Source organism: Oncorhynchus tshawytscha, linkage group LG12, assembly GCF_018296145.1.
Source record: "Oncorhynchus tshawytscha isolate Ot180627B linkage group LG12, Otsh_v2.0, whole genome shotgun sequence".
Taxonomy (NCBI): Eukaryota; Metazoa; Chordata; class Actinopteri; order Salmoniformes; family Salmonidae; genus Oncorhynchus; species Oncorhynchus tshawytscha.
The window spans coordinates 75,451,268-75,460,550 of record NC_056440.1 but is presented as its reverse complement, the minus strand read 5'-3'; the positions used below and the strand labels follow the sequence as shown (position 1 = coordinate 75,460,550).

The 9,283-nt window shown below is 41.0% G+C and overlaps 1 long non-coding RNA gene and 1 other non-coding gene across 2 annotated transcripts; both read left to right on the top strand.

Moving 5' to 3' along the window:
* Positions 1–1,620: 1,620 nt before the first annotated feature.
* LOC112243521 lies at positions 1,621–3,903 on the top strand. The gene is made up of 2 exons (XR_006084743.1): positions 1,621–2,211; positions 3,761–3,903. It is a non-coding gene; the product is annotated as an uncharacterized LOC112243521 (transcript).
* Positions 3,904–7,343: 3,440 nt separating this feature from the next.
* LOC121847856 lies at positions 7,344–8,703 on the top strand. The gene is made up of 2 exons (XR_006084744.1): positions 7,344–7,399; positions 7,914–8,703. It is a non-coding gene; the product is annotated as an uncharacterized LOC121847856 (long non-coding RNA).
* Positions 8,704–9,283: the final 580 nt, after the last annotated feature.

Sequence of the window (9,283 nt, the reverse complement as noted above, 5' to 3'; positions counted from 1 at the left end):
TTAAACACTCCATGCGTGGTGTAACTGTTCCAGAGTCAAGTTATGCCCCGTTGGAGTCTATGTGTACAGTGAGTGAGAGATTGCAATACACCTTGTTCTGCTGGGCAACAAACTTTTTTTAAATTATGTGAGTAGATCTGCCCTCTGCTGGGCAATATTGAGACACCACTAAGTGACATGAACTTGATGAGGCTTGCCTTGCTGTCACCCGCTTTAAAGGTACAATATGCAGAAATCGCTTCACCATTTCCTGGTCGCGAAAATTCTAATAATTTTCCTAATTTCAGTTTGTGAATCATTGTACAATCTAAACAGTTGTGAAATATATTTTCAATAACCAAAAATGTTCTATACAAAACCAAAAGTAAAAGATGCAAAAATGAAACATAAGAACAGGAAGCGTAGAAATGGCATACATGGCATACATAGAACATATCTACTGCTTGTTAGAATTGCTTTCAATTATGACAAATCTATAACTCACATTTCTATGTGAATTTCATGGTCAGCACAAAAACTTATATACCCAACTTTAATAGACCTCAACTTGTCTTTCTTTTCCCCCAACTCAATTAAGCCAAAACCACGCCTGTTATCAGAGAGGCGTTCTACAACGCTTTGAGCGCCCTCCAAGTCCTGAAGTGAATATCACGTAGCGTGAAATTTCAGTCACTAATTAATAACATTTGCCCTTGTATTTCAAGATTGAAAAATATAATAAAATAATGTAGTGGACAGAGCTAGCCATTACAATCATATTCAATGGATGTAGCAAAGTGTATTCGACTGAATTGATTAGCTCAAATATTTGAGAAATTATGAATAATAAGCATATGCTTTTACCTGATAATAGACTACAAATGATAATATAACAACTTCAAATGTTGAGTTAGTAACATTAAGTAGCCTAGGTAAACTTAGCTGACCTTCAATTGAGGGAATTCAGCAGAGTTCTGGTATGCCAGCAGCATACCACCCTGCATACCACTGCTGGCTTGCTTCTGAAGCTAAGCAGGGTTGGTCCTGGCCAGTCCTTGGGTGGGAGACCAGATGCTGCTGGAAGTGGTGTTGGAGGGCCAGTAGGAGGCACTATTTCCACTGGTCTAAAAAATATCCCAATGCCCCAGGGCAGTGATTGGAGACACTGCCCTGTGTAGGGTGCTGTCTCTTGGATGGAATGTTAAATGGGTGTCCTGACTCTCTGAGGTCATTAAAGATCCCATGGCACTTATTGTAAATATCATAGACTGAAAGATCAGGAGTATACCGTGTTAACCCCGGTGTCCTGGCTAAATTCCCAAGCTGACCCTTAAACCATCACGGTCACCTAATAATCCCCAGTTTACAATTGGCTCATTCATCCCCCTTCTCTGCTGCAAATGAGAACGTGTTCTCAGTCAACTTACCTAATGAAAAAAATGTTTTAAACATGTTTACAAGTCATTGAAACTCTGAAAATGAATACATGGGCAAATGTTACAATAATATGTTACAGGTGTTACAATAACATTATAATAATAGGACTGCATTATGGTAGGCAGCTAATTGTTAAATTACATTTTCCATCCTTACCTTGGAAGGCAACTGTCTCTGCACTGATCGCCTGAGAGTGAAACAACGCTAGCTAGCCAATGGGAGCGTAGCAGAACCCCCTCGTAATAACGGGGCGTAGTTTTGGCTTAACTGCGTTGGGAAAAAGAAAGACGCTAGCTCACCTGCTTGAAGACCTAAAACCCGGAAATTAGTTACCATTCATATGGCGAAAATGAATGAGGAGAGAATAGGATTTTGGGATAAACGCGAAAATAAGGTCTGAGGTTAATACAGGTTTAGGATATCTTATACGTTTTGTTCTACGAGATAATATTAGTCAGTTAACGTTACCTTTATTAATTATGAAGCATTTATGTGCATTTTCAAATGACACAAATGCTTCCAAATTCACAAAAAATAACGTTGGCTGATGATTATCTCCTACAAAAAGACATTTGGATAGAAAACAAAAACTGTATCAATACATTAGCTCAACATTGGAAAAATTGCCCATTTATATTAGTAAAAAAAACAACAGAAAGAAGCACGAGAGTTTCGCAAGAATTGTCTGCTTTTATGTAATATTGTTTCATTGAACACTATATCCCAGAAAGCCTTGCGCCAAGGCAAAGCAGGAAGATATTTTTTCGTCTGCAACTTCGGGAATTTAGCCAGAAGGTATGTCTCTTTTACCTTCTTTTTTTACCCCCACAAATCTATCTAATTAATTTAAAGCACATTTGAAGTTAGTTCCAACCTTCAAAGTTCAAAGCTACGTGTAGATGTATTTCCAAAATCGGTCCTCTTTCAAGTTTCAGAGTACAGTTTACTGATTTAGCAACCGGTAGCGGTTAGCTAGCTAACTTACTTAGCTGTCAGTTTGAAAACCACAACCTCGCTCTTTCCTGCTTGTGTCTTCAGGCCGCTCTGCGCTAGAGAAACCCTGAAATAAGTTGAATCTTCTTGGCCTCTTTCAATTTGGCAATGAAATAGCTATTGAGAGTAAGTATCTTATACTGTAAGACTTTATCGAACCAGTGGCAGTACTACAAATATGGTCCCTCCCTAGTTAGTGAATTGTTTGTAATCAATACAACCCACAGTTCAATGTCATTTGGTTAATATCTGAGATCAATGGTTCTAAACCTGTTTGGGCTTCAATGTCATTAACAACACCTTAGATCATTGACGACCATACAAGTATTTTTAGCTACTCAACAACACTTATCCTGGTCTTTAATTAAACATGTAAATAGTTAGTGGATTTGTAGACTTCTCTAGTTTGTAGTAGAGATTGTAAAAACACTATAGTAGAGAAGATGGTATCGAGTAATGACATGGTCTCAGTCTCAACTGTTCCAGGGTGAAATGAATAGCCTAGTTCCCTGAGTAAACAAAAGTATTTTATTCTAACTCTATCACCACCATCTGTGGAGGGTGAGGCAGAGGCGTCTGAGCTCACACTGCTCTGGGTATTTTTATAAAGTGGTCATGTGAAACTACAGACAACAAATGAGAGATGTCTACTGTCTTGTCATCCTGGGCCACAAGATGAAGGGCTGGTCTGTGTCTATCGAGTCATGGTTTATCCTCCACTATGGGTAGCACTATTATAGGGTGGTATTTATTAGACTATGTTTTACAACTGAGAAGACAGCATGTTATTAAATATAGAAGAATAGAAGTTTTGAATGTTGAAAACTGACCATCTGGACCAGTTAAACTTGCAATGAAATCTAGCTGTGCCAGATTTTTTCCCCCAGTGTTGGTGGTAAGGGTAGCATGGGGTGGGGGGGCGCACTGCTGCTAAATTAATATCATTGAAATAGTGTATGCTATTGTACTGTCCATCGCTGTACTTTCACTCGGTCCCCCCTAAGTCTCCTAGTGTGATATTGAAGGGGAGTTTTGCTAGATAATATTTCAGGGGAAATATACAGTTTTTCTAGTAGGCAGGTACAGTAATGTGTTACTGGTGCTTGGTGCATGTTGCTCGAGTTCCTTCCTCTTATGACTTGGTTAGTTTCTCTCTTTTCCAGACCCACCTCTGTCCTTTTTATCTTTACCACAACTACCAATGCAACACTGTCTAGTTAGAATACCATGCTACTACTAGGACTACATAGCCAGGTCACAGAATCTTCTGTCCATCACCAAATTTCACTTGATATTTAACATAACTAATGCAAAAGTTTGTCAACTGTTCTCTGATTCTTTGTGTCCACAGGAGTGTGTTGCTCAGGCCCTGGGGAGAGTGGTGTGTGTCAGTGTGTGTTACAGAAACACCAGCAGTGAGTGTATGTCTGTCTGTAATCTGCTTCCGCCGGCTGTTTGTGGCATCGGCTGTGAAGTGAACAGGAAGACAGAGGGTTGAAGAGAGAGAAAAAGAAAAAGAGAAGAGAGAGGAAGCTGCCGACAGCATGACTGAGTTCTGGGTGTGTTTCAGCTGCTGCATTGGAGAGCAGCCTCAGCCTGTGAGTACACACACACACACACAAGAAATCACTGTTTTGTTTACTCCTGATCTTTCAATCTATGAAGTGTGGACACTAAAGGTCAAGGTCCTAGATACTGAAATAGAACCAGGCCTTCTCATCTTCTGTACTTCTTATCAGCCTGTGTGTGAGTGTGTGTTCATAAAGCAGTTGACTGTTGTTGCCTTTAGTAATACTACAATTTCATTAATGGTTTACAGAAGAGGCGGCGGAGGATAGACCGTTCAATGATCGGAGAACCAACCAACTTTGTTCACACAACACACGTAGGCTCAGGAGACATGGGCGTTGGGCTCTCATCAGTACGTACTGACCACCTACCCTCACACAGAAAACAGAGCCTTATGTCATATCAACTAGGTAAAGATTCCAAGCAGTTACAAACCGTTATCCAAGTCTTCTGTTCATTATGACTGTGTGTGTGTGTATAGGTGAACTCAGTTCAGGCCCAGATGAAATCTAAAGGAGGTTATCAAGGAGGGTCTGAGAGCAATCAGGAATAATGAGGTGAGATACTTGCTGTTATAATGTGTTACTATTGTGTTAATACTATGATATCAATGTGTTATCAGTACTGTATTACTACTGTGATATTGACATGTTATCAGTATTGTTACTACTGTAATATCAACTTGTTATCAGTACTGTGTTAATACTATGATCTCAACGTGTTATCAGTACTGTGTTGCTACTGTAATATCAACTTGTTATCAGTACTGTGTTAATACTATGATCTCAACGTGTTATCAGTACTGTGTTGCTACTGTGATATCAGTACTTTGTTACCGGCCAACAGCTCTGCACCCCCCGCAGCAACTGGCCCAAGACCCCCCCCACTTGCTTCTCCTTCACCCATATCCAGACAGCTGATGTCCCGAAAGAGCTGCAAAATCTGGATCCCTACAAATCAGCAGGGCTAGACAATCTGGACCCTCTCTTTCTAAAATTATCCGCCGCCATTGTCGCGACCCCTATTACTAGTCTGTTCAACCTCCCATTCATATCATCTGAGATTCCTAAAGATTGGAAAGCTGCCGCGGTCATCCCCCTCTTCAAAGGGGGAGACACTCTAGACCCACACTGTTACAGACCTATATCCATCCTGCCCTGCCTTTCTAAAGTCTTCAAAAGCCAAGTGAACAAACAGATCACCAATCATTTCGAATCCCACCAGCAGTGAGTGTCGAATCTCCGCTGTGCTCTGAATTTCGAATCTCCGCTGTGCAATCTGGTTTCTGAGCTGGTCACGTGAGCACCTCAGCCACGCTCAAGGTCCTAAACGATATCATAACCACCATCGATAAAAGACAGCACTGTGCAGCCGACTTCATCGACCTGGCCAAGGCTTTCGACTCTGTCAATCACCGTATTCTGCCAGGTCGCAGTTGCAAATGAGAACTTGTTCTCAACTAGCCTACAGTGAGGGAAATAAGTATTTGATCCCCCGCTGATTTTGTACATTTGCCCACTGACAAAGAAATTATCAGTCTATAATTTTAATGGTAGGTTTATTTGAACAGTGAGAGACAGAATGACAACAAAAAAATCCAGAAAAACACATGCCAAAAATGTTATAAATTGATTTGCTTTTAATGAGGGAAATAAGTATTTGACCCCTCTGCAAAACATGACTTAGTACTTGGTGGCAAAACCCTTGTTGGCAATCAGAGGTCAGACGTTTCTTGTAGTTGGCTACCAGGTTTGCACACATCTCAGGAGGGATTTTGTCCCACTCCTCTTTGCAGATCTTCTCCAAGTCATTAAGGTTTCGAGGCTGACATTTAGCAACTCAAACCTTCAGCTCCCTCCACAGATTTTCTATGGGATTAAGGTCTGGAGACTGGCTAGGCCACTCCAGGACCTTCATGTGCTTCTTCTTGAGCCACTCCTTTGTTGCCTTGGCCGTGTGTTTTGGGTCATTGTCATGCTGGAATACCCATCCACGACCCATTTTCAATGCCCTGGTTGAGGGAAAGAGGTTCTCACCCAAGATTTGACGGCACATGGCCCCGTCCATCGTCCCTTTGATGTGAAGTTGTCCTGTTCCCTTAGCAGAAAAACACCCCCAAAGCATAATGTTTCCACCTCCTTGTTTGACGGTGGGGATGGTGTTGTTGGGGTCATAGGCAGCATTCCTTCTCCTCGAAACACGGCGAGTTGAGTTGATGCCAAAGAGCTCCATTTTGGTCTCATCTGACCACAACACTTTCACCCAGTTGTCCTCTGAAGATGTTCATTGGCAAACTTCAGACGGGCATGTATATGTGTTTTCTTGTTGACTATGGTCCCAGCTGCCTTGAGATCATTGACAAGATCCTCCTGTGTAGTTCTGGGCTGATTCTCATGATCATTGCAACTCCACGAGGTGAGATCTTGCATGGAGCCCCAGGCCGAGGGAGATTGACAGTTCTTATGTGTTTCTTCCATTTGCGAATAATAGCACCAACTGTTGTCACCTTCTCACCAAGCTGCTTGGCGATGGTCTTGTAGCCCATTCCAGTCTACATTCTTGTCCCTGACATCCTTGGAGAGCTCTTTGGTCTTGGCCATGGTGGAGAGTTTGGAATCTGATTGATTGCTTCTGTGGACAGGTGTCTTTTATACAGGTAACAAGCTGAGATTAGGAGCACTCCCTTTGAGAGTGTGCTCCTAATCTCAGCTCGTTACCTGTATAAAAGACACCTGGGAGCCAGATCTTTCTGATTGAGAGGGGGTCAAATACTTATTTCCCTCATTAAAATGCAAATCAATTTATAACATTTTTGACATGTGTTTTTCTGTATTTTTTAGTTGTTATTCTGTCTATCACTGTTCAAATAAACCTACCATTAAAATTATAGACGGATCATTACTTTGTCAGTGGGCAAACGTACAAAATCAGCAGGGGATCAAATACTTTTTTCCCTCACTGTTCCTGGTTAAATAAAGGTGAAATAAAACATTCTTATTGGCAGACTCAACGGCCTTGGTTTCTCAAATGATTGCCTCGCCTGGTTTACCAACTACTTCTCTGATAGAGTTCAGTGTGTCAAATTGGAGGGCCTGTTGTCCGGACCTCTGGCAGTCTCTATGGGGGTGCCACAGGGTTCAATTCTCAGGCCAACTTTTTTCTCTGTATTTATCAATGATGTTGCTCTTGCTGCTGGTGAATTGTAAATTGTAATTATTTCACCACTATGGCCTATTTATTGCCATACCTCCTTACTTAATTTGCACACACTGTATACAGATTTTCTATTGTGTTATTGACTGTACGTTTGTTTATCCCATGTGTAACTCTGTGTTTTTGTCGCACTGCTTTGCTTCATCTTGGCCAGGTCGCAGTTGTAAATAAGAACTTGTTCTCAACTGGCCTACCTGGTTAAATAAAGGTGAAATAAATAAAAAGACTACTGTGATATCAACGTGTTTTCAGTACTGTGTTGCTACGGTGATATCAATGTGTTTTCAGTACTGTGTTGCTATGGTGATATCAATGTGTTTTCAGTACTGTTACGCTACGGTGATATCAACGTGTTTTCAGTACTGTTACGCTACTGTGATATCAATGTGTTTTCAGTACTGTTACGCTACTGTGATATCAACGTGTTTTCAGTACTGTTACGCTACTGTGATATCAACGTGTTTTCAGTACTGTTACGCTACTGTGATATCAACGTGTTTTCAGTACTGTTACGCTACTGTGATATCAACGTGTTTTCAGTACTGTGTTGCTACGGTGATATCAATGTGTTTTCAGTACTGTGTTAGCATGCTCCTTGTGTCTACGAAAGCTTCATTCCACGTTTGTGTAATAACAATAAGTTTAAACTTTTAAAAACTTTGCCAGCTGCATATACACTGCTTTACATGAATGTGGTGTGTAAATGTATTATTTGTCCACAGACAGATAAGAAGCCTGTGCTAACTACTGCTGTAGATCTGAAGAGGAGGCGTTGTAAAGACACTCTTACCTGAACCAGACAAAGGACCAAACAATGAAACCACCCAGGAACGTGTATATAATTCATTTATATTAAATCACTGCTATCTGTCTGTCTGCCATGCTGTTGCACTGTAATAGTTGAAAACGGATCACAATCGTGTGTGCGTGTGTGTGTGTGCGCCTGTGTGAACAAATGTTTTACTCAACTGTTCAGGAGTGTGTGGTCGTGTTTTTAGGCCTTGCCTGTATTTATAGTCGGATTTGTGGAAAAATTAACTTTCATGTGGTGGCTGGGCCATTGTGGAGATATGAGGCACATGATTAGTAGTATCTGCTTCATTATCAAATCATAAACTACAGACTTGAAATGTCTATCTGTTTGTGTCCCAAATGGAACCCTAGTCCTTATATAGTGTGCTACTTTTGACCAGAGACACATGGGCCCTGGTCAAAAATAATGCACTATATAGGGCATAGGTTGAAATTGGGGACAGAGACCATGTTAACCGCTTTATTCTGTTAAACATCCCATGTTCTTTGAGTTGCCTTCAGGAGTAAGTAAAGAATGCTGTTTTCCAATAAACTTGAAATGTGTAGGTAGGGCACACTGGACCATTTTGTTTCTTGTACACACTTGTTCAGAAGCTTTTAAGCTTTTGTATTGATTTTGGCCAATGTGTTTTTATACATGTAGTATTTTTCTCATTCATTAGCTAGAATCTTAATAAAAAAATGTTCTATGCCATCTTAGAGAAGTCTTTCTTTGTCATGTTTGACTAGCTATATATGATTGTACTCTCCTGGAACACTCAAATGGCACCCTATATTCCCTATATAGAGCACTACTACCATATGGACCCAGGCCAAAAGTAGTGCACTATAAAGGAAATAGTGCAATTTGGGAAACATAATCAGTTTAATGACCCATCACTATGATAAGTAGATGTTATCAACACTTACCCCCTTCCATGGTCAATATGTGGACAAGGAGAAAATCTTGTCGTTTTGACCCGCCTCCTCAAAACCCATTGGAGAAGGTCAGAGAGTAGGGACCCTGGGCTTTCTTATCCAATGGATTTTGAGGAGTCGAGGAGAGTATGCAATTAGATTCTACCACTGTCATCTGGCATGACTTTGACATTTGACTCACAAACCAGAGACAGGCTGTGGGTTGAAATGCTGCATTCAAAACAACCGGGATCTCAGGAATCACTCACTTCTGAAATCAGTGCGTTCAAGACAACTGGGAACTCTGAGGAGGGGGGGGAACAGCTCCGCTTGGGAAAAGTATTTTGAATGGTCAACCAACTTGGAATTCCATGTTGGAAAC